Source organism: Protopterus annectens, chromosome 8.part0, assembly GCF_019279795.1.
Source record: "Protopterus annectens isolate FY-2018-M chromosome 8.part0, PAN1.0, whole genome shotgun sequence".
NCBI lineage: Eukaryota > Metazoa > Chordata > Ceratodontiformes > Protopteridae > Protopterus > Protopterus annectens.
Genome location: NC_056741.1, coordinates 876,919,999 through 876,944,429, shown reverse-complemented (window position 1 = coordinate 876,944,429; position 24,431 = coordinate 876,919,999).

Here is a 24,431-nt window from a genome sequence, read left to right as displayed (position 1 = left end):
ATCGTGCCTCTTTACTCATCCCTCATCAGGCCCATAATTGAGTACAATGCCCCTTTGGGATGTACCTTACCAGACACCTGCAGCAACTGAAAGACCCCAAAAGTACCTCACCAAGAGGATCAAAGGACTCAAACAGATGCCATATGCTGCCCGGTTAAAGAAACTCCAGCTCTACTCAGTGGCATACCGCCTGCTCAGAGGCGATCTGTGCCTGACGTATAAAGCCATGTCCAACCCGGAATTAATGGACATGCTGCACATCAGAAAATCCAAATCCCATTGAGCTACGCGCTCGAGAGACTTGAACCTCAGTACTGAAATAAATAGGATATGCTGGAGGGACAGATTCATAACCCAGAGGCTCCCTTCACTCTGGAATAAAATCCCAGTCCAGGTTAGGCAGAGTCCCTCACTGACTCTCTTCAAGAGGAATCTTGATGAGTGGATGAGAGATCGCAGGTTTACCCCGGCTATCACTTCTGTGTCACTGTTAGACAGAGGCACAGTATACTAACCTCGACAAAGGGCATAGCAAAATGAATTTAAAATGGGTGGCGAAAGCCAAACACACTCTGGCTAGGCTTATAAATGCCCTAGGGCAGATAGCCTAGTATGAACCTATGAACCTATGAACCTATGTCTGAAACTCAAATGTATGTTATTATTTAGTGACTTCAATCTTCACAGATTTACCAGAAACCCACAAATTGCAAGAGTATCTGACCAAAAAAAATGGGACAAAAATACAAACATTCTGTGAACATTTGGACAGTTGAGAAGTATGGGTTATGCTAGTGCACGTCATCACAAGCAGGGTGTGTCATTTGTCAGAGGTGGGTGGTACCATTTTATTATCGTCATCTTGGCGGACTGCAAAACAAGGAAATAAGGCATGGTAAAGAATGAGGTGGGGGACTATAGAAGTGCGACTTGCGAACACAGACCACTTTTGGCAGTACAATGTTTGCTGATTTTTTTTCTGTTCTGTAATCAAGTGCAGCTTGTGAACACAGTTGAACTTCGACGATCAAGTCGTTTTGCTAACCTCATGAAATTGCTTCATCCTCACAGTTCAACTGTGTTTACCCGCACTTGCAAGTTAAAAAAATTAAAAAAAAGCAGTAAATATTGCACTGCCAAAAGTGGTATAGTTGAGATGTTAGCGGATACAATTAAGGAGATTCAGCTCACCCAGCACCCCCGGTAAATCTGCCACTGTGTTATCAATGGCTCTAAAACCTAATTATACTTAACTGAGGAATCGGTCCCGAGAATAAAAATATTATTAAAGATCTTAGATATAAAAGAATACTGGGCCAAAATTCACTGTCAAACACAAGGTATTTTCCACAGTACCACATTACCATTTTACAATGTTGGCAAATCCAGGGACACAGGAGGCTCCCATGGCCACCCCTTTTATTTGTTGGAAGTATTTCCCTTCAAAGTATACATAGTTATTTTAACACTGTGTCCATGCCCTCATGAATAATCAAAATATCCTCACTTGAAAGAGACACATCAATACTGACACATTCAAAATAAGGTAATTTGTGGGAAAACTCTAAAAGTGTGTACAAGGGGAGTGTCATTTTACCTTACATTAGCTGTAGAGCATTATACAATTTTTATATCATGTACATTTTACATTCTGTAAGACTGACTGGGAACAGCAACTACAGATTTCAAATAGCTTTTATATTTTTTCTACTGAAAAAATACTTTTATTTAATTTAGTACAGCTGTTCTACATTTGATGTTTTACTGCATTTGTACTGAAAGACAGTTGCAAGTTTTACATAGCTTGTCTCAACAGTACTGTGTGGGTTCTAAACAGCAGTTTATAGTGTGTTGTATATCAACGTCTGAAATTAAGGATACACCAACAGATTGTACATTTATGAAACTGCTTGGATTTAGTTTTATTTATTTTATTTAAAATGCAGCATAATTCAGTGAGGCTATGGATTTCTGCTTCCTTATACACACTGCCTTATGTAGTTGCTTAGCATTATATTACAGTCTCTCTCTCTCTTTTTAATGAAAACAGCTTTTTTTAAAATCAGGTATGCAAGTCTGTGTCCTGTGTTAAGAATGATTTTTAAATTATAATAGTTTGATAGTTTTATTAGTCAGATTTTGGAAGTATATATATGATTACAACATCAAGTGCCAGAATGTATGGCCATTCAGATTAGTTGTCATTCATTTATTCACAGTATTACTAATACTAATGAAACAAGTAATGTACCTGTAGAGTGAATCACTGACACAATGTTATTTGTCCAGTTAGACTTCTTGGTTCATGGAACTTTATTATGCCATGGTTTAATTAATGAAGCAATGTATACAGATGGAGAGTGGCTAATGCACTGTTTAATCTACACAGGGAGATTTAATGCCAAGGTAAAGCCCCAAGTGTTGAACATCGCTTATGTGATTTAGTTGACTGTTATGTACTTATGCAATCTGCATTATTATATATTACTGTTATACAATCATATTGCCTTATTGTTTCCATTTTTAAAATGTAATTAAAAAATATTTTAAATTACTTTTTTGTTTCTTTTCAAAAGTGCGACGTCTTCCAGCTGTGCAAATGATAATCAAACACAAAGAATGAAGGCAAAGTCTGCATATCAGGATAACTTTTAAAATATTGGTAATAGTTACATAGCAAGTTGATAGAATAAGAAACTTTGACCTGACATGCATTTTTGGAAGTAAAATTATAACTGTAAGGCTGTTATGGCTGACAATATTTCTAAAATTTATGTTATAGTCTCACACACTTTACATTTGAGTTAAAATTAAGCACATCCTTGAAACACCAAAGACAGCTGAGTGGTATGTTTGCCAGTGAGCACTGGAACAGGTATAGATTTGTTAGTTTAATTTTCTCTTCCTTATTTTTGCTGGTGTTCTTCCCCATTGAAGATCTGGAGACTTAATAATTGTGTTAAATAAGAGTTCCAATGTTCTGCAGCATAAAGGGGGGGGGGGTGTTGCACTCCTGAACGTTTCATCCTTTGGATGAGATGTTAATTCAAGGTACTATCCACTTGAGTCAGCTGGTATCTCTGGTAAATGTAAAAGATCCCATGGCACGTATCAAAAACATTAGTGGAGGTTCCCCAATACCCTGTCCAAATTTCCCCTAGTAGTATAAATTTCACCTCAGGTCTGCCCTGAAAAGAGGCCACCAAACTAGTGAGACTAACCTAGTTAACAAGGGATGAATTAATGTACACTAGCTGCATTAAAAATCTATAAAGTAAATGCAGCTAATATGAATGCTGTACAGTTATTCTAGGAAGAATATATTAATAATAGCTGGCCTATCAATGCATACGTCCATAAACTATTTTTCCATAAAAAATAATAAGCAAATACATTTGAGCAAGATTATTGCAGCGCCACACGCATTTTAAAACTCTACCACCATTACTTTGTGGTTTATATATCCTGTAAATGGATATGAGATCATTTTAAAATAATAACAGAATGTTTCAGTGATACCATTAGCACAGAAGTTATATGGCAATGAAAGGTTTTCTCTTCCATCCAAACAGTATGCAAAAAAGGCTGTATTATGTGAACAGTAAAATGCTATAGCTCTTTTAGTCAGTATTGTCTGCTGTTAGTCTAGCTCAATATAACAAAAAGAGGTAGGAATATGCAATTACTAGTCTGAAAACAGTTTTAAGTAGCATATTTATTATTTTAAGAAATATATTATTCTCATGTAGACAGTTTCAGATTTTTCATCTTGCAATGTCGACATTTCCTCCCACATTCCAAACACATGCAGTAGGTGGATTGGAGACATTAAACTGGCCATAGGTGTGAGTGTGCATGTGAGTGTGCATGTGAGTGTGTGGTATGAAAGAACAGTCATGGCAGGGCTAGCCAACTGGTGCTGTGTACCTTGTTTGTACATGATTGTCACTGTTAAAGTGACATCTCAACCCCATGTGTAAAAATGGGAAAACGGGTTGCGGATGGATGGATGAATGTAGAAAGTGCCCTGTGCTGCATACTGGATATAAGGATGTTTCAGGGTGTAACCCTTATGGCTCAATCTATTGCAATAAAACAGAAGTAATATTACATTTTTCAGCTTCAAATCTATAATGCCTGTCCAAAAGCAACAAAACATAAAATGCCAAAAATTTCACATTTTGCATCTCTGAAGTCTCATTGACTTATTGTGTGTAGTCTCTTCCTTAAGTCTGCCATCACTAATGTCCTCTGATATTAAAATAAGTATAATTCCACAGTTGAAGACGACCGACCCCAAAAAAGTTGTGAAACTGCCTTTAATGGACGTAACAAAGGTGTAAAACAAACAACAGTCAAAAGCTTTGACAGCTTCTGGTTAATACCAGGCTTTATCAAGATGTAAACTAAAAGAACACATTGCTTTATATAGTCATTTACTGGTCACATGACCTACAATTAATTATAACTACAGATTCAATTTATTCTATTCTTAAAGACGTCCTCACGAAGAATAGCATGCAAGCAATGTCCATTTATTATTAATGATAGTAGCTTGTATATCGCTTCAAGGAAATATAGATTTAAAGCAATGGGTTATTACAACTGTGGGACTAAAGGCATTGTGTATCTTGGAACATGTACCCAATGCCTCAGTTTCTACATTGGCAAAACTGAGAGATCTTTGAGGAAAAGAATTTATGAACATCTGTATGATGTTTCAAAGGAGAAAGACACAAACGCCTTTTACAAGCATTCCTTGCAATGTCCCAATATGCAGTTGAAATTTATGGTTTTAGAACAGGTCACACAGAACCCAAGAGGGGGCGATTGGGAAACATCGTTGGAATACAGGGAATTGTTGTGGCAGCTGAAGTTAAATGCCACTAGACCCCCAGGGCTTAATGACAACGTTAGTATTGTCAGTGTACTGAAGATGAGGAGGGCAAGATTATAACAACATAGTATGAATCATAAATGTGTTGAATAACATTATATTCCATTGCAGTGCACATTTTATTCATGTATTTATTTATATATTTTCTTCATTTTTTTATTATTATCAGTTAATTTTGACTGTCACAAATTTCATAAATTTTGTATTCCACTGCACGCTAGGTGCAGGTGTTGAGTATGTTTAACTTGAACACGTTTTATTTTGAACATGTTTCACTTGAATATGAATTTACAAGAATTTTTTAATAATACTTTATTAGTATGTGAACATATTTTTTATTCTTGTGCATAGGCATGTTTTTAAAACATTACATTTTTTGTAAACATTGGTTTTAATATAAGGCATTAAGGTCTATACAGTATTCTTCGTGAGGACGTCTTTAAGAATAGAATTAATTGAATCTGTAGTTATAATTAATTGTAGGTCATGTGACCAGTAAATGACTATATAAAACAATGTGTTTTTTTAGTTTACATCTTGATAAAACCTGGTATTAACCAGGCGAAAGCGCTTGATCGAATTTTGACTGTTGTTTGTTTTACACCTTTGTTACGTCCATTAAAGACAGTTTCACAACTTTTTTGGGGTCGGTCGTCTTCAACTGTGGAATTATATTGATTACTTGGCCTTTATGGTAAACTTTGACTTTGATATTAAAATAACACTAGACAGTGGAACTAGCTAGTTAACCAGGTAGTGAAAGAGAATTGTCTTAATACAGCAATATGAACTCCCTTCCTGTTTTCTTTTAGAAGAATGTTTAAGGCTACTGTCTCTAACCTTCACAGAGCTATGTTTCAGTCCCAGTTTAGAAGTTATATAGGTCTGACCAAATATAAAAGCAACAGAGCAGTGGTACCAAGGCTGAGATGGAAGGCATTCATAAAGCAGAATGGCTGAAACACTAAATGAAAAATACTGAAACACAAAAAGCCAAAGAGATTGCTGCACACAGGGGAACAGAATCTGCTCTTTCCCCACTGTGGTGCAATTTTGGAGTAGGTATATATAATTAGCAGGTGCATAATGGAGGCGAGAAAGCTTGCCCTCTGCATGGATTGTTTGCCAAGTTTTTCAGCTTTTTAAGTTTCCGAATTTCTCTTTCAACATAATGCCATTTGGTGTTTCAGGAATTCAGCTTTACGAATGTATTATGGCTCAGATAGTTTGGATTTAGGAAGAAGAAACATGTTGCTCTTTTGAGGAAAGTTTGCATATAGCAAGAGACGGAGTCATACAGGAGGCAAGAATACAATCTACATGCTATGCTAGCCAGGCAGGCTTTCTACCTTGCACTGCCTATAAGAAAATATGACTTAGAAATGATCTCCCTGTCTTCACTATGAGTCTCTTCAAAGCAAGACAGTCCCGCACCCTCTCCCTGAAGAAGGCAAGCAGGCACTGATCAGTCATTTCTCCCTACCCTGGCTGTCCCTCTGGTATCCAAGCTGCTAAACAAACTGAGTCACCAGTTGCACAGATGGATACTCTGCCTCTGTACTACTGGACAGGTGACCATTTGTGGAAAGCTAATGTCAGTGCTTTATACATCAACAACCTTAAAAATGGGAGAATAACAGGTTTTGTCAGCAATCGTACGGGACACAAGGGAAGAAGTTTAGGTGTTTCACAACACTTATATCATGGTATTATCAGATGCTTCAAGATAAGCTCCTTGAAGACATAACCATGAACAAGGTAAAAAAGAAAAAAGTTGTGGCTTTCTGTATAGGGGTGGTAAGTACAGACTACCAAAGCAGAAGCTAGCAAAAATATTATTTTTTGTTGAATTCTTCAGTAGATTTAAAAATGTTTGAGAAAGGTGGGGATAGAGGTTTTGGATTGCAAGCCCACAACACCTCATAACTAAATATAGCATATCTTGGGACAAGTTACATCAAATTGAGGGAAATGCCTTCATTTTCTAAAATATTTGGCAAAATTGATTTTGAATATCTCATTCATTTTACTGGATCTTACTGCACTGTTCTCCTTTACTGATGGGTAGTAATATGACTTGGGACTCACATCACCACAGTAGTACATGGCATACCTCATCACAAAATGGTTCTCATCCAGGAAAAAAGAGGTCATTGTTCTCCTCTACTCGGCACTCATTAGACCCATTATAGAGTACAACACCCTTTTTGGAATGTACCTCACAAAACATCTGCAGCAGCTGGAAAGGCTACAGAAGTACCTCACAAAGAGGATTACTGGCCTCAAACAGATGCCCTACACGGACCATCTCAAAAAACACCAGCTTTACTCCTTAGCATATCGCCTACTCCAAGGTGATCTCTGCCTAACATATAAAGCTATGTCAAACCCAGAGATGTTGGACATGCTACACCTAAATAAATCCCAATCCCTCCGAGCTACATGCTCTAGGGACCTAAACCTTGTCACCACAATAAACAGGACATGCTGGAGGGATAGCTTCCTGTCCTAGAGACTTCCCATACTCTGGAACAAGCTACCCATCTATGTCAAGCAAAGTTCCTCATTAGCACTCTTCAAGAAAAATCTTGATGAGTGGATGGGAAATAGGAAATACACCCCGGGGATCACTTCTGTGGCTCTGCTCGGCAGGGGCATAGGTAAATAACTTTCTTGGGTGGCGTAGGCCAGGGAACCTTGTTGGCTATGCTTACTTAGACCCTTGGGCCGATAGCCTAATACCTACCTATGAACTTATGATGAGTAGTAATATGGCTTGGGACTCAATTACGCCATTGTTTGATGTATCTGTTATTTTATCTTGTTACACTTTAAAAAAATTAGAACATTCAAGCCGATAAGAGAATGTTGAGTTCACACTTAACGTTTGTTTAGTAGAAAAAAGCAAAAAAAAAAGTATTTAGATAGTGTATGATGAAGGCCTACTACACTTGTAAAGTTATGTAAGTAGTTACTTCATTTTTAACAGGTTCTGGTTTCATATGACTATTCTGACAAAAAAGACTGCGTTATTTCCTTTAGTTAAGTTGTTTAGTTTTACAGAAAGTTACATTTTTATTGCAGATTTTGTTGTAATCTTTTAAAGTAGATAATAGCTTCAGAAGATAATAAAAAAGAGAGCGGTTTTGTTCTTTACAAACATCTGATATGATAATACAATTTCTGTCACAGATAGTCTGTACTATTTGTATACCTCAGAAGAAAGCTCTGATTGCCATATTTCAATGTTTAAAGTAACAATTATGCACTCAGTGCTTTCAAGTTACCACTAGTCATTTAAAGTGACCATAGAAATGAAGTCTGCCATCTTAGCCCATCACACCTGTGGCACTTCTCCGCCACTCCTTCAAAATACAAGCCGAGTATGCACATGCCAGAGGACAAGGCGAATCTCTTTTTTTAGCAGATCTTACTTGCTCAGGTTGAAAATTACTGTTTTTTTTTCCTGGGAACTTGCTCAGGGCAAGTATAAATTTGTTTTAAAGGTATCATGTCCATAGGAAAAGCTTTTAGGTACAACCTCAGCTACTGATCAGTAGACATTTTAATTGTTTCAGTCCTCCACAGACATGCTGCGCTGTTCTCCACTCCTGTAGGAAGCTTATCTTTGTGCATGTTTGCTTTATAATGTTCTGCTCTGCACACACACACACACACACACACACACACACACACACACACACACACACACACACACACACACACACACTTGCTAAGTATTGTGCAGTGGCGGATTCACCGGGGTTGCTAGGGGAGCTGAAGGTCTGACAACATCTCAACTGTACCACTTTTGGCAATACATATACTGCTGTTTTTTTTCTTTAACTTACAAGTGTGGTTAAACACAGTTGAACTGTGAGGATCAAGTCATTTTGCAACGTTAGCAAAATAACTTGATCTTCACAGTTCAACTGTGTTCACAAGCTGCATTTGTTTACAGAAAAGAAAAAAAGCAGCAAACCTTGTACTGCCAAAGGCGATCTGTGCTCACAAACCATGCTAGTATATTCCCAAACCACATTTTTTACCATGTGTTGTTTCCTTGTTTTTGCAGTCCACCATGACAGTGAAAATGGTACCACCTACCTCTGACAAATGGCACACCCTACTTGTGACGACATGCACTAGCACAACCCATCCCTCTCAATTGACCAGATTTTCACAAGGTGTTTGTATTTTAATCCCATATCTTTTGTCTGATCGTCATAAAATTTTTGTTTTTCTGGTCAATCTGTGAGGACTGTAGTCACTAAATAATACATACAATTGAATTCCAGACTTCAAATCCTTCAGAATGTATGTTAACACAAATCCTGCTGTTCTAGCAATTTTCTACGTTTATAACAGCAATATTTAAAATATGTCCTCAGTTTTAGGCATTTGTCAGTCCATTATCTTTGTCCAGTACAGTTAACCAAACAAATCAGCTTCAAGTCTGCGCTCTCCTCAACATGAATGCATCACTATCCCAAACAGGACTTTAAAGAGTTTTATCTGTACATGATTTTTTTTATTCCATACTTCAAATCTCTTCCATCAGGGAACTTAACCACTCATGTCATGTCTTGTAACTCTATCTAGATTTGTTTGGTGTCAGAAGGATCACACCAGCATTTTTTGCATAAGGGCATACCTGTCAGTTGTTCAGATTTTTCCATCATACTTTTGGTCTATTCTTCATACAAATCTATGGTTTCTGGCATATCACCGAAGACTTAAGTCACTAAATATTTAAATTTCAGACATATTCTTCGAACATCAGATCTGAGGACTGAAGGGATGATGGTGGTATCTGACTTTTTTTTTCTTTTCTGTAAAGTAGACTGAGCTTTTGGTGGTAGAATGTTTGCTGATGTGTTTTTCTTTTCTGCACCTCGAAGCATGGTGACTATAGTCGAAGTGGAAGGTCATTTTCTCGTCAGACTCACAGTCTATCATGTTTCAGAAGCTGCCACTGTCACATTTCTTCTACAAAATAGAAGTTAATCTGTATGTTCAGAGAGCCTGACAATAAATTGTCCTAACCATTAGCAAATTGTAGATAAAAAAGTCTTCCCCTTAATACAACCCGTCCTTCAGTAAGTAATTACTCACAGTTAAATTATGAAATTTATGAGCATAATTTGTAGCACAAGTTCTTTTCCTTTTATGTTATGATAATGATTGCTGCAAGTTAACACCTGTGTGGTATGGAGTTTGACACCTCTAACAGCCTACACACAGCTTGTATTCCTGACCATTTTATGAAAAACATTGTGAAGAGCAGTAAAAGAAACTGCACAAACTGCAATGTTATCAGTAAGTATTCTTTAGACTGATGATATTCAGTGCATTCCTATCCTTTCCATAAATAATATGATATATTATAATGTGCACAAACCCACATTTTGTATTTTGCTAAATTCTCACAAATTCTCATTTATTGGAAATTGTACAACTTAGACATATATTGTTTGAACATTTTGTTAACGAGACATAAGCTTTCACATGATAACCAGAAATTACTCGTTGAGTGCATGTTTATTGAGATATTTGCATCAATATGAAAATACATGCTTCATTGTATAATTAGCAATGAAAATAATGTTTGACATCTTTCAAGATTTTCAACTTACAGTGCATTTATAAACGATAGTTTTTTTAAACATCTAATGTTTCTGCTGATGTCATGCAACAGTTTGTAAGTCGCTTTTTTAAAAAATATTAAGTACATATGGAAATATTGTTTATTTTCATAATTCAACCCTACAGACTTGGGGTAGTCAGAAGGAACTCACACATCACAGCATTGTGGAAAAAGATGCAGGATGAAACCTGGGTAAAAGATATATAACTGAAAGTGAGAAGTAATGCACAGAAAATAAAGCAAATTCATTAGGATAAGAACCCAATGAATGAGGACCGTGGCAAAGAGACAAGACAAAAACTGCAATGGGGTGTTCATTCTGAAGAAGACTTTGGATTTATAGGACAAAAGAGCTTAACCTTGTGAATAAAAGTTATTGGCTTTATTGTGAAGTGAGAGCTCTTTCTGACTACCCCGAGTCTGCAGGGTTGAGTTTGGTTCCTGTCTTTTCTTTTTTTCACTGCTTTGCTGTATTTTGTGGTTCATTATTTTCACAATTACTAACAGACAAGTGAAATATATGGACATGAATATCACCCAACCAGAGTTGGAAGATATTGTCTAAAAATCGTTTGTAGAAAATCAACTGATTTTTTTTTTTACAATTAACCACTGACAAGCTTACATCATAGATATGCATTTCCTCCCATCTAGCCAACACAAGACTGGCATAGCTGTTTGCTACTGGGGTCTCCATCGCTACCCCTAATAGGTGATGATGACAAACAATTTTTAGATGATATCTTCCTCTTCTGGTTGGATGATATTAATACTTTACAGACATTTGTTAGGGGATTACATGATACAACTGATTTTCTTGAATTTGAGCTGAATTTCTCATATGATAAAATCAACTTTCTTGATATTATTTTGTTTATTAATAACGGTACAATACATACCACTATACATAGGAAGAACGTACAGACGACTGGATACGTGCATGCTAATAGCATGCACCCTAAGCATGTACAGTATATAAGGGCATTGTGAAGAGCCAACTTTTACATGCAAGTAGGTTAAATACTTTAGAACATGACTTCTGGACAAAAGTTGATCATATGGCAAAATACTTTTATTCTAGGAGATATACTACCTCATTAATTGGTGAAAATATAAAATATATAACTTCAGAACATGAAGGAGTGGGCCCCATCATCTTTATAGTAATTCTAATTCCAATATAAATATAAAAATGAATAATAAGAATTGATCCCTCAGTTATGTAACAAAATATAACAGACATATGCAACAGATTAAGGAAATTATATAAAAGAATTGGATTGTTCTGCAATCTGATAATGAGTTATAAAAATTATAGGTGAAAGACCACAATTTATATATAAAAGAGAAAACAACTTAAACCAACTTCTATGTTATAAAGATATGAATTTTAAGCAACAAAGTATTCATGTTATAAAAACACATGATTCCGTGTTACAGTTGCATTTACTGTAAGTTTATTAATACTGATGTAGAGTTTGAACATCCTATATCCAATGAGAAGTTTGTGATTTCCCAGAAAACCACAAATTTTATGAGGAACAGACCAAAAATATGAGGAAAAATCTGTACATTCTGGGAAAATCTGGGCAGTTAAGTGATATGAGTACAAATCAGGGTATATAGATGTATCCTCACAGTATGCCACTACAGAGATGATGGGCCATTTTTTTCCTCACTTGTTCTTGCTCAAGCATACTTGTTGGAAGTGTAGCAGCCAACAAATGCATAGAAACCTGTTAGTTATCCATGAATAAAAATGCACAGCAAAGATTTAATTCTGCTAAATACCTGGCTAGAAACAGTTGAATTTAACCTGCCATCAAAACGTAGACTGTTATAGGACAACTCATTTCATTGCATGCATCTCTAGTAAAGCACTCTTTGGATCCAAGTCCATGTTGATGACATCACATATTTGAGAAAGGAAGGAAAGCATGATGCAGGCATGCTGTGACAACGTATAAATGTTAAGATGGTACTTTGTCCAAAATACACTACAGAGGGCAATAGAATTATGAGATGCAGGAGAACCAGTATTAAAGTCATCTGTATAACTACTTTTTTACTGTTTTCTGAAAATATCTGCTAATCTTCAGTATCACTATCCTCCATCTCGATTGATCCATTTACTGATACTTAGAATTGGTTTGAGCTAAGCAAATTCTGATCCATCCTCATTTGGTCCACTTTCTCAAGTGAAATCAGATTATAAATGCAGCCAGCAACTGGTGGCTTGTTGATATTAGCAAATGACTCCATCACACTCCAGAAATGGTATGTTTGTTATGCATCTATGTCCCCCAAGGGTGTTGATATGCAGTGGCACCAACAGGGGGAGTACATACCTTCTAATACATGATGAACCCCAGTTGCTGGTACCCCACATCTCAACTATTTAGAAGTTATGTTATCCTGATATTTTGTCACATCTGTAAAATACAAAAATTAGTGCAGCAGTCTTGCATACTTAAACTATGAGGGTAATAACTCTTATTTATATCTCCTTTAAAATCAAAGATATTTCTGGTTGTAGTAATGGTGTTTTGTTTTGTAACAGGCATCAGCATGCCATTAAATATTTTTACTACAGACATAGTGCTCCCCTGGCTTAGTTAAATCCCTGCTTTTGACATTTTCCACTAAAAAACTAACTACATAGTTAGCTTTCAGTCCCTGCAAAACCATGGCTGCAGGGGGCCCCTTTAATCATCTTTTGTCTGGTGGAGGCCCCACAAAAGCTGCTGCTGATCAGTAAAAATGAGGAATGCATAATTTCCATTATGCTCTTTAAATGAACAGGGCTTTGATATGACCCTATGTGGATGAAGATGATAATGAACACATGAACAACATAAGCACTAGAAGGATCAGCAGCCCAGAGTGACTTACCTCAGTGCAAACTTTGGATTTTAAGAAGAGCTAATGTTTCCGATCATCAGGGATAGTTTCTCTTCAGGGTAGTTTTATAACTAATACCAGAACACCAGATACTATAACTCAATTTCTTTACTTAAGAATTCAGTATAATTCCAAAAATAATAGAATAAATGCTCAGAATCATAAATATGTTTAAATTTCTAATTCACTTAAAAGTTACTAGAATAACATATTTTGCATCAACATCTATTTTTGGACAATAAGTATAAAACTCAGATGTCTGGATTGATTGACTGTAATCCTGAATGATTTACCAGCAAATCAGACTTTTACAGGATAAAGCAAAAAGTATGAACAAAATCAGGGAAGGTCTGTGAAAGTAGGGACAGTGACAAGTATGCATTACTCCTCGATGAAATAAATCTTACTGCTTCTGCTGTTTGACAAATGCTAAACAGCAGTGACTAATCTGGTCAGGACAGTACCAATGTTGCACACATGTTTGCTGTTTGCCGAATAAGTACATAACTAGTACTGCTGTGGCTTATGCATGTTAGTGTGTGTGTGTGTGTGTGTGTACAGTCCGGATTTTATCTGTGCACCCACAAAGCCAGGACACAGACATTATTCTTGTGCATCAGTAAAAATGTACCTAACAAGTAATTATATCAAAGTAAGACATAACATATATCACAGAACACCCTAATAATTCTAGATATTCTTGAGTTTGGCTTTCGCCTCCACTCACCAGACTGTCTAAATGGAGCAATGCACCTCTTATCATCCCAAGTACTTCTATGGGGCCCCCACCAAAGCTAAGCTAAGCCTGTTGGAGAAAATGTGTCAATTTTCTGAATAATGCTTGTTTAACCTGAATGGTGCTGAGATATGACCCCTTTAGGATAAAGCTATCAATAGCCTCTGTTTACAACCACACTCATTCTGTTCAGCCCTGTTGAAAATGTGCACCCACAAAGCCGTGTGTGTACACAAGTTCGTGTGTGAGGGGCTGGAGATTGTGTGGATATTATTTCTTTATATGCTATGTATATGTATATCATCAGTCATCAGTCACTTGGAAAAATATATGACAAAGGCAATTTAAATTCCTGCTTTCATCCCAGTTAGTCTAACACCAGAGTCTAACCTTTTAGAGCTTAGAGGGATGCATAGGCAGTGACTTGTCTTTTTCCAGGTAAATGTGTAAGCAGCTTTGTAAAAGACTTGTATCCTGATTTGAGGCTTGTTGGTTACTACTCCTAAATTTTGTCAGCCTTGAAAATTAAACCTGCCTTGGGCACAAATTATGCCTTGAAAGAAAATAAGACTGACATTCTTTTTTCTTCATAATTTTTTATTTAGGCAACCAGGAGTAAAATGTTGAGAAAATGCTCTGTCGCATCCCAGACCATCTTGTAAAACCTGTATTTCTTGGGCCCTGATTTGAGTTATTTCCTAAACCCATGGATTTTATTACTGGGCTGTCTTGTTCAGGAAAGGTGTGTTGAAGGATGCAAGAAAACTAAAAGCTGAACCACAAATAGTGATTTTTTCCTTAATCATGATTGTCTAAGCTATTATTAGATGAAAAGGTTGTAAAATGCACTTCAGAGCATATAGAAAGTTATGGCTTCTTGAAAAGCTTAGAGTATGGCAAAATGTGAGAAAAGGAAGAAAAAGTAATGTGAATGGTATGGGGGAAGCACAAAAGGAGAAGGACTCTGTGGTGAGGACTGAGGGTGTGTGTGTGTAGGGGGTGTTGAAATGTAGGTCCAGTAATCATTTCACTTTAAGTCCAGACCTGTACATAGACTTGTTGCAATGTATCACTGTTGCAGCTAAGTGCCAGTAACTCTAACTGCCTCTTTGTTAGACAGCTCAACATAGTGATAGTGTGATACATAGGCCTGTTGTAATGTAAAAGCTTGTAGCTGCAGGTCTGTCTGTGGATACTACTCCTAAAAGTTTGCAGCATGAAATAAAGGGTTGCTTAGGATGGATGGCATTGTTAGGATGATACTTATACTGGAAGTGCCTAGGGGGCCCCCAACTTGACACTTGCTGGGGGCCCCCAAAATGCTAACACCGGCCCTGCCCCCAAGGGTGCTGATATGCAGTGGCACCAACAGGGGGAGTACATACCTTCTAATTCATGATGAACCCCAGTTGCTGGTACCCCACATCTCAACTATTTAGAAGTGTATGTGCTCTTGTAGTCTGTCGATGCTGCTAAGATACAAAAAAAATCATCACTTCAGACCATAACCACTCACTGGTGAAATGTCAGCTTTGTAACATGTGGATGGTTGTCAAAATGTACACACCTACACACATAAACACACACACACACAAAACACACTCACACTACGAAGGAGCTTCTAGCCACCAAGGAGTGTACTCTTCTGAGTGAGCTTGTAGAAGTCATGTGTACCCCTTGATATGAATTCCCTGCAGCTACCTGTTAGTAATCAAAGTGAATTCATGTCAGGACATAGGATATATATATATATATATATATATATACACGCATATGTGAGTGTGTGTGTGTGTGTGTGTGTGTGTGTGTGTGTGTGTGTGTGTGTGTGTGTGTGTGTGTGTGTATGTGTACATATATATATATATATATATATATATATATATATATATATATATATATATATAGTAGTATAAATCTAAAATACCCAACTAAAACTGAAATAATATCAACTGCAAAAGACTGAAAACAACATGACTGACACAGATCTATAGAAATGACAAAAAACAGCCTTCTAACTTGCAAAAAAAACAAACATTGTGTTTTGCAGAGAGTCAAGCTCCCCTGGACTGCCCATACACACTCACCTGCTAATTATGTACACTAGGTTGTACAAACAAGGGGGGGTAAGAGCAAGGGGGTAAGAGCAAATTCCCAACCCCTAAATTTGTGCAGTCTTGCACACTTGTTAATCAAGTGCTTAGTCAACCATATTCAGTCAGCTAGACAGCTGTTGACCTTACACACATTTGACAAATTCCCTATATATGCTTAAGCTTAAAGACATTAGAAATGGACACACACACATACCATTGTATAATGCCTATTGAAAAACAAAGCAAACCAAGGAAGCAGGAAGTGTGTATGGTGTTCAGCTTGCAAATTTTTATTGCAGAGTTATCATTTCACTAATAAAAATGCTCCTGACACTTTTGATATATTGGGACTTGACACATGAGATACTAGGTGAGTGATATATTTAGTAGAATGATTTTCTGGAATAAGGTAGTACAACATTTTAAAACTGCAATAATATAACCTTTATAGTTTTTGCCACTGCTCAGTCACATGAGATTTTTCACTATTTGGGTAGTTCTCTCCACTGACCCTTTCACCACTATCTAAAGGACTTGTGACATGCTTTAACTTCCAGTTATGCACAAATCTTCTAACCTCCTGACTTTTCTGGTGTAGGCCATTGTTTGGTAAGGCAATATCAGGTGCTCTGATGCACTAATCATATCTGAATCTGTTGTTGTCTGTTAGTCAGATTATTTCAGGAACTAAAATGTTTGATGTATTTACAATATACTACAATACTGATTCAAGCTTAGGCTCAAAGCCCATGCAGCCTGTCAGTCCTTATAACATATTTTCACATAAAATTCATCTACAACTGCTAAATGTTCTTAATAGCATAACGTGCTTAGTGTTTCCTTTATTTTTTTTCAAATCCAGGCACTCCCACAGGAACAGATCCTTAGTTGCCTTGTATTGTTAGATTTCCATACTTATGCCTAGAATTCACTGAGAATAATCCAATACTTAACAGGCTGTCCAAGCCTTTAACCATCTAAATATTTTTTTCTGTACTCCTAATTTATTCCTTTACTTTTTGTATGTGAGAACTACAGCCAATTGTCAAAATCTATTTTGGTGTTATTAGACTATTATAAATGCTAATTATAACATTGATGTTCCTTGACTTAATACTTTTCATGGTACAGCTTATTAACATAGTACATTTTTTGCAACATTATCTATATGATAATTCAAGTTCAGTTTATTGTCTACCCATATACAAAGATCCCTGAATAAAGCCAAATGTTCAGTTTCCTTCCTATCATGTTTGTAATAAGTGTAATAAATGCAAGGGACAGAAGGTAATATACTGAGTTGTTTCTATAGAAATTGCCATATTGTTTACCCTAGCCCAGTAACATACATTCACTAAGCATAGCTGGATTTCACTTGATCATCCCCACTTACTGCATATTCATCTAATTGTAGATCATAAGATCATGGGAAATACAAGGTAAATGAGTCTTGTAATCATTTACGCTGCACTACCTTTTATGAGGAGGACTAAGCCAATCAAACCAGTGGTCAGTTAGTGAATACCCTTGCAGTCATCCAGTTCTCATTTGCAGGAAGGTAAGGCAACATACTGCTTAATTTGCAGGATGAGTCTATTCCAGAGGTGATGATGGCACTGCTTAATAGAGCTATGTCTCCATCACATTTTATTTATTTGCTGATGAAGATTTAGACCACTCTTTCTGGTATTTTTGGGACTATTTGATTTGTGGAGACAGAAGGGATCCAGGACCACTGGGTCCTAAATATCACACAATGCAAGGCACTGATCTTCCCTCAGGCATCTATAAGATACTGAATAAATTGGCGGTGCTTCCAGTTTGGTATCTTAGGGTATTTTAAGCCGGTGATGTTCTATGTCAGAAACCTCAGGGGCCCTTCTAGTTGTGTGTTATGCTTACTGAGGTACACTCCAAAGGGGGTGTGGTATTCAATAATGGGCATAATCAATGGTAAATATAAGGTGTGAATGACCTCTTTAGATATTCCTTTGGAAATTAACTGTGTTAATTAGAAAGACTTTCTAATTACTGTTATTATATGATGATCAAAGGAGAGGGAATTATCAACTCAGTTTCTTAGCTCTTTAACAACATTCTCATTTTAGAGTACGGTGTTGTGAGTGTTATATTTTGGGGATGGAGTTGACACTAAATGTGACAATATTACACTTTTTAGCACATAATCTGAGCCTGTTTTAGTACACAAGGTACTTGTTAGTGTAAGTTCTTGTGGAAGGGACTGGGCATCAGACAGGGGCCTGATTGTGATTCTCTCAGTTTACAGTTCTCTGCAAACTTGGTTAGCCAGAGGTCTTGGATCATGGTCTGGAGATGAGAAAAGTAAATGCTGAACAAAAGCGGTCCCAGCACTGATTCCTGCAGATATTGCCCCTGCCACCTGCACACTGTGGGCTCTGTCTTTTAGCCAATTTGCTATCCATCTTATCACATGCAGATCGATTTGTAATGCATTAGGCTTACTAAATATGCCAGCATGGGGAATGGTGCCAAATGCCTTGGCCAAGTAAAGATAGGCTGTGTTGACAGCATGACTGATGTCAACAGCCTATGTTACCCCTTCAAAGAAGTTAACCAGATTCATTAAACAGGATCTACACTTACAAAGCCAAACTGTTGTGGGTCTAGCCTTATAAGATTTTAATATCAAGAGTTTATAAGGTCAGTTGAAACAAGCACTAAAAGATATCTGATGGAATTCTTATGTCCAAAATGGACCCTGCAGCATCCTTTTACCATACTCCATGATATTTCCCATACTCAATCTGCCATTTTCTATTTTGTAGCTGCACCACTAGCCATCTAACAAGACATTGCCAATATTTACATTTTACCAGCTTTGCAATGAGTTGTTAATGATTTACACTGTCAAATGCTGTTCTAAGATAAATGTACTCCACCTCAATAAGGATATTTACTTCTATTGCCATGATTACATTACTATAAAATAGCTGTTAGCACAATGTGACTGATCCACCTTTAGTGTGCACATGTTTGTAAACTTTAGATTGACCTTTTTAAGGTTCATAGCCAGTTACTATGCATGCAACCTTGAATACCAGTGAGGAAGTTAGCCTAATTTTCCAGATGCCCCACAGCACTTTCTGGTTAAGTGACTTACTCAGAGTCACATAGAATGCAAATCAAGGATGATGAAATCAATCCATGGACTACAGTAAGCAGCTCTTGAACAGCTCATAGCCTCAATCCTATGCACAGACTGCCAGACTATTGTCCCCTACTCTTCCAGTTTGTTTCTCTGGACTAGCGTATCCATGGCCTTACTCATGTTATTTAAGAGACTAAGTGGGTTATAACTGTTAACGTTATCTCTTGTACCCTTCCTTTTGCATATTGGTTGAAGAATTTCAAACTTCCAAATATTTGGTATCTGAACATTTTTACTGGATGCACTAAAATGTAATTCAGTGTTTTTTGTGAAGACACAGTTTAATGTGTAGCTTCCCACATATTCCACAGTCCCAGCCAACCCCTTTAATTACCAATAAACAAGGCCTATCTGCCTTCTCAAAAACTAAGAATGCCTCATCTGTGGTCCCTGATCATGTACCTGGTTGCCTGAATATTAGTGCCAAATATGGCCTATCTGATCCCCAACTTAACCTCTTTAATCTAAGCCTCTCCAGTGGTTACATTCTAGAAAACCATCATTGTAATGGTGCCACACAAGGATGGCCCAGCTACAGATGCATTAGTCTCACTAGCCTCATATATAAAGCTATGAGACATATTATCTAAGACCTCATTAATTTGGACCTTGAAAATCTCTTAAGCTAGGACTCTCATCCATTCGGCTTTGTTAAAGGAAGGGCCTAACTCTTTATCTGAGTAATTTATTTGAAAACATCACTGAAGCAGTGGCTAGAGGGTGTACAGTATCCACAAAATATCTGGATCTGGACCTGGCCAAGGCCTTTTCACTAGTCCCCATGCAGTCATTACTGACAGAACTGTAACTGTAAATCTACATAGAAATCCTTATTTTGTGTGGTAGATAGCTAACTGGTTGTCTGACAGAACCCATGTGGTTACAGTTGCAGATGCCACTTATGAAAACAAAAAAGTTACCAGTGGTATGCCATATGGCTCAGTGTTTGCCCCTCTCCTATCTGGAATATATTTATCGCACCTTCAGGACAAAACTCCTGTCCTTTGGTTATCTAAGTTTGCACACCACTGTTAACTGCAACAAGGAAAATGGTCTCAAGTAAGATGTAAAACAATGCAGCAAAGTTCATTTCAGACAAAAATAACATTTTCATATACCATATAGGTGATACAACCCCTTAATCATGCACTATAATAACTCATTTTCTCCAATGGAGCTCTTTTGAATTTCTACTCTAACTTCCAGTGGGTTTGCCCTGATCATGTGAAAAATGGAGTTAACACCTTACACTTCAAACAAATGTTCACATCTCTGGAACCATAAGTGTTACTAGAAAACTGTAAATGGCAAACTATTTAGCACAAAGTAATCTTTATAGTGGTTGCATTAATTTGATTCTAAGTGTTAAAACAGATTATATAAGCTACAATAAAAAATAAATATTACGTTTTGTAGTGTTGTACAAAGAGCTTACAATATCTTAGTAACCGTTTAAGCAATACATATACAGTCAGCAGCATTTCCTTCATACATCTGTGAGCATTCATATGAGGCTGTGCAGTTTCTTTGACTTCACTGTTGAGATTTTACAAAAATATGAAAATTCTTACAATATCAATAATATTCAATATCTTTTTAGCCACATTAAACAGAGGTCAAATATAAATACAGTTGCGTTTACCATCATGTAAACTTAAAGATTAAATCTACTAATGCTTTGTATGTACTATATTTTTGGAATTATTAATTCAAATATGACCGAGCAATATTTGATGCCTAGAGGCATGCATAGGATGCAACTGCAGAAATCTCTGGAGGCATCACTAGGCTGCAATGAGATATAAAGGATCTAGGCACATCTAGACAGTCATGTTGATAATTACGTATCGTTTGACCATAATATCTTTACAGTACTTTGGAAAGCCTTTATCTGTCTCATCTAATTTCCAAGAATATCTTCTCTAGATCCAAAGAAGTTTTAATTATTCTTTACTCATGTTTAAAGAAATCCATTCATGAATATAATACCCCTTTTGGCTTGTAGTTCTCTAAACATAGCAGTCAGATTGGGTGACCTCAGAGATTCCCAACTAAACAATTGTGGCTTCAAAAATCTTAGCAGGACATACTAGTAGACTAATCCACAGGGATAGGTGTCTAGCCTTTTTAGCTTTGAAAGATTCAGCCCTGTTTGACCAATTTTCACACAGAACTAAACCTTAATCAACTGATAAGACGTGCTGACATGATTAATATCCCAATATATACCCCACATCTGGAACAACTTTCCTCTACATGTCAATCAGAATAACACCCTTGCCATCCTCAAGGTAAACTTGGATAATCGGATGGGTAGCTTGAAAACCTCCTCTAGTCTATCTTGTGTTTCCCTCCATTAGGCTGTGAGGAGCTTATGAATATGGGTTTTTGGACATATTTAAGATAGTCTGCAGACAAACTTTCTAGTACATACCTATTAACCTATAAATCTCTGTGATGCAAGCCTGCTTGAAGGCCATTAGTCTAACATTTGGGGTTCTCTACCCTTCCTCTTTCACATTAAAATGAAACTTTTAAACCTCTTGGAATTGATAAAATGATTGACTTGAAAATAGTGCTGTAGTGCCAGCTCCTTCCTTATAAATAAATTGTCCTGTTTAAACAGTCACCTAAGAAGGCTGGTGTAAGATATATAAGATTCATGGTGCCTAATACTGAGACAAAAAATGAATGGCCACTCCACTGTATGAATGACAAGGTATTAAGTTGGGTAGGCTGGTATCCCTTTGTCTGAGCTATTGCTATGGGAAGCATTATAGATGACACAGCTCTGCATTACATTATGAGCCAACATTCCTAGGCAATATTTCTCTTTCTTTGCACTTCACTATTTTCACATATCATTCATGTACCCTTTCATCCATTCGTCTTTTCATCTGTTTTGTAAAGCACAGTTATTGGAGTATACTCACCATAACACTAGAAATCCCAGAAGCATCACTGCTGCAATGGTATTCTTGACATAGAAAAAATAGTCCAGCTATGGCTATCTGACCATCCAGACTGCCATCATTCCACAAACATTGTGGCACATGCTGGCCCCTTCCTAGTGCTATTTAAGGCTACATCCCAGGCAAAAGTTACAGTCAGAGAAGGAAGTGACATAGTCTCATTGAGAGGAAGGCCTCATTTGATCTCATTTTTGCAGGTCAAAAAAAAAATACATAAGTATATATATTTCTCCAGTTCTGATACCATGCAACATCTGGATGTCTATCAGGATTCTCAATAGAAAACACACACTGGAATAAGAGTCTGACCTTCATGTGATATTTATTTATTAGTGAGTTGCTGGAAGGACTGTGTACCACATAACATATAAGTATCATATAGCTATCTGTTAACATTTAAAGCTAAACACCTAATAGCTGGACACTAATCTTTCCTGGGTTAGGGATGGTACAAATGGATCTTTTCCCTTTATGCTAGAGGGGAATTAAGTATGTTTTGATAATATTTAAGGTCCTAAATATCTTTGGACAGAAAAAGTCAACATTATTTGGTTCAGTTTATTTCCCACGTTTGTGGATTTTGTAAATCGGTTTTATTTAGTTATTCTTTAAAAAAAATAAAACCCTTACCCAGAACAGAAGTACTATAACAATTGATGCTCAAAATATGAAGTTACTACTTAAAAACTGAAATTACTGTTTCTCGATATATGAAACTACTAGTGCTTAGAATATGAAACATGCAAAAATAAGTCTGTAGATGAAATCCTTGTGCCTGTCAGGTTCATTTTCTATATCAAGTGCCATTCAATTTCCTTCGCCTTCATTTTCTGACTCACCGTTTTTATTATTAACATATAGTTCTCGCATTTACCATGGAACAAAGCAAGGCATTCCACTGCTGAAAACCTTTTCAAATAAAACACTTCCTTATCCTCTCTGACAAAAAATGAGTTCTGTTCCTTTAATTTACTGGTGAGATCTCCTCCTCTGCTATGCCTTATCCTGCTTCATGACTTCTACACCTCCAACCATCCTATACAAACCCATATCCACTCCCCTTCTTTCTCCCAGAGAATATATTGGCAAGACTTTCATCCTATCACCTGCTCCTCTACTCAACTAATCTCATATCACTGTGCTCCTGTTCAGCAGACATGGTCATTAGGGGAACTTTGTGCCAGATGAAGCCCATCCAAAGAGCTAAATGGCGGGGGTGGGGGTGGGGTGAGAAAAAGAATGCTTTGGGCATTTTTCACTCTTGGATATATACCTCAGTGCTCTTTTACGTATTCTAGATTTCAACTTGTACCATTTTTTACTCCCTTCATTTTACTTATCAGCTTCATGTTATTATCAATTTTCCCTGATCCCTAGTTCCCAGAATACAATCCACCATTTTACTTTGCTAGAATCTCATTTAAACAAATATCTCCCTTGCTGGAACAAATCCAATCAGGCTCACCTGTTGCTACTGAAAACCTCTGCCCATGGCTCCTATATTACCGAAAAGACTGCACAGTCACCTTTCTAGCTCAAACCTACATCATGGGCCTTACAACAAATACTGTGCCATCAATATGGAAATCATCACTAGTCAGGCCCGTCACAAAAGCACCTGAGCCAAAAGACACAAGCCACATTACACCCATCTCCATACTTCCCACATTAGGCAAAATCATTCAAAGGCTCCACTATAAGCAACTCATAACTTACCTGAGAAAATATCCCCTGCTCTCCAATAAACAGTGTGGATTCTGGTCTGGGAGTAGCAAAATGACTGCACTCTGGATCCTGTCTGATGACATCCTAACTAGTCTTCATCAACCTAAACTGGGCTTTTGTGGAAAAGCTCGCCCAGACTCTGCCACAGCTTGATGTGAGGGAAAAGTTAGTTTGCTTTTGATTTCTTGTATTTTGTATTACTTTATTGCCTTTTTCTATTTTTATACTATGATTTGTTTTCTTTACACTGTGTTTTACTTGTATTCTGCT